At 34.9% G+C, this 2894-nt stretch overlaps 1 non-coding gene across 1 annotated transcript; it reads left to right on the forward strand.

Moving 5' to 3' along the window:
* Window positions 1-1611: 1611 nt before the first annotated feature.
* Window positions 1612-1719, forward strand: LOC112746709 (small nucleolar RNA R71). The gene has a single exon (XR_003174578.1). It is a non-coding gene; the product is annotated as a small nucleolar RNA R71 (small nucleolar RNA).
* The last annotated feature ends 1175 nt before the right edge of the window (window positions 1720-2894 follow it).

The raw sequence follows: 2894 nt of genomic DNA on the forward strand, positions 1-2894 counted from the left end.
AGAGCAAAGGCCCAATTGAAGGCTTGAAGACCATTTGAAGAAAGTGTATAAATAGCATAGGATTTAAGTTTTTCAGGGAGCTTTCCCTTTTAGTTTTCATAGAGAGTTTTCAGAGAGCTTTTGGTATTGAGTGAATTTTAATTTCTAAGTCTCGGGGAAGGAGAATTGAATTTCCTTCCTCTTAGTTTTCTTGCTTTCAATTTCAATTACAATTGTCTTGGATCTTGGGTTGGAGAATTGAAGGAAATCTGTTTCAATCTCACCTTGGGATCTTGTTTAATTCTCTGCTTAATTGAATTTCAGCTTCGGTTAGTTGCTTCTTCATCTACTTTCTTTGCAATTTACATTTCCTTTGTAATTGTTCTTGTTGGATCTAGGAAGGCATTGAGATCTAGACTTGGTTATCTAGTCTCTTGGGTCCTGAGATCTAAATTCCAATTTTACATCCTCTGTTTAATGCTTTTCATGCTCATTTACAATTCTGTTTTTTAGATCCGGTTCAATCCAAGTTATCTTCTACTCCTCTGCTTGTTGAATTTTACTTTTCCTTGTTTAATTTCTGCAAATCCAATTCCCAATTCCCTTTACAATCCAAGCCATTTACATTTCTTGCACTTTAAGATTCTGCAATTTACATTTCTTGAATTCTAAGTTTCTGCCATTTAATTTCTTGTTCTTTAAGATTCAGCACTTTAAATTTCAGTTCTCTTTAATTTCATGCAATTTACCCATTCCCTTTACTTCTCATGCAATTTATGCAAATCACAATTCACTCAACCAAATCTTGATTCGCTTGACTAAATCAACCACTAAACTAAAATTGCTCAATCCTTCAATCCCTGTGGGATCGACCTCACTCCCGTGAAGTATTATTACTTGATGCGACCCGGTGCACTTGCTGGTGAGTTTTGTGTCGGATCGTTTTCCGCACATCAAGTTTTTGGCTCAGCTGGCCCACTTGTGCCTCCAAATTTCTAATGGAAGACCTTGTTTCATTCATGAAACTCACAGTGGCCTTAGATAGATCAGAGACTATATTTGCTAAGCTAGATGGACTCTGCTCAAAATTCTCTGTCTGTTGCTGAGTAGATGATGGAAAAGGCTTGCTATTGCTAAACCTGTTTCTTCCACCATTATTAAAGCATTGTTGAGGCTTTTGTTGATCCTTCTATGAGAAATTTGGATGATTTCCCCATGAGGGATTATAGGTGTTTCCATAGGGTTCACCCATGTAATTCACCTCTGCTATTGCAGGGTTCTCAGGATCATAAGCTTCTTCTTCAGAAGATGCCTCTATAGTACTGTTGGATGCAGCTTGCATTCCATTCAGACTCTGAGAAATCATATTGACTTGCTGAGTCAATATTTTGTTCTGAAATATGGCATTCAGAGTATCAATTTCAAGAACTCCCTTCCTTTGAGGCGTCCCATTATTCACAGGATTCCTTTCAGAAGTGTACATGAACTGGTTATTTGCAGCCATGTCAATGAGTTCCTGAGCTTCTGCAGGCATTTTTTTAGGTGAACGGATCCACCTGCAGAATGGTCCAATGACATCTTTGATAATTCAGATAGACCATCATAGAATATATCCAGGATGGTCCATTCTGAAAGCATGTCAGAAGAACACTTTTTGGTCAGTTCCTTGTATCTCTCCCAAGCTTCATAGAGGGATTCACCTTCTTTCTGTTTGAAGGTTTGAACATCCACTCTAAGCTTGCTAAGCTTTTGAGGAGGAAAGAACTTGGCTAAGAAATCCATGACCAGCTTATCCCAAGAGTTCAGGCTATCCTTAGGTTGAGAGTCCAACCATATTCTAGCTCTGTCTCTTACAGCAAATGGGAAAAGCATAAGCCTGTAGACCTCAGGAGCAACCCCATTGGTCTTAACAGTATCATAGATATGCAAGAATTCAATTAAGAACTGAAAAGGATCTTCTGATGGAAGTCCATGAAACTTGCAGTTCTATTGCATCAGAGAAACTAATTGAGGCTTTAGCTCAAAATTGTTTACTCCAATGGCAGGGATTGAGATGCTTCTTCCATGTAAGTTGGAATTTGGTGCAGTAAAGTCACCAAGCATCTTCCTTGCATTGTTATTATTTTCGGCCATGTCTCCTTCTTTTTCGAAAATTTCTGTCAGATTTTCTCCATAGAGTTGTGCTTTGGCTTCCCTTAGCTTCCTCTTCAGAGTCCTTTCAGGTTCAGGATCAGCCTCAACAAGAATGTTCTTATCCTTGTTCCTGCTCATATGAAAAAGAAGAAAACAGAAAAGAAAATATGGAATCCTCTATGTCACAGTATATAGATTCCTTTATGTGAGTAGAAGAAGATAAGAATAGAAAAAGTTAAGAATCCAAGCACAGGGGAGATGAGAGAATAATTCGAAAATTAAATAAAATAAAATAAAATATTTTTGTTTTTAATTTAAAATCAAAGTTAGAATTCGAAAACTTAAAAAGAAAAATTAAATCAAACTAAAATTTAAAACGAATAGTTAATTGAAAAGAAATTTTGAAAAAGAGGAGGGTGATTTTCGAAAATTAGAGAGAGAATTAGTTAGGTAGTTTTGAAAAGGATATGATTAAAATAGTAAACTTTTAAAATCAAACAAAAAGTCAAGTAGTTAATTGAAAAAGATTTGAAAATCAATTTTTGAAAAGATAAGGAGTTAGAAAAGAAGTTAGAAAAGATTTTGAAATTGATTTTGAAAAAGATGTGATTGAAACTTATTTCTAAAAAGATTTGAAAAAAAGAAATTTAAAAAGATTTGATTTTGGAAATTAAAGTTGATTACTTGACTAACAAGAAACTAAAAAGATATGGTTTAAAATTTAAAGATTGAACCTTTCTTAATAGGCAAGTAATAAACTTAAAATTATTGAATCAATCACA

Source organism: Arachis hypogaea, chromosome 14, assembly GCF_003086295.3.
Source record: "Arachis hypogaea cultivar Tifrunner chromosome 14, arahy.Tifrunner.gnm2.J5K5, whole genome shotgun sequence".
Classification (NCBI taxonomy): Eukaryota; Viridiplantae; Streptophyta; class Magnoliopsida; order Fabales; family Fabaceae; genus Arachis; species Arachis hypogaea.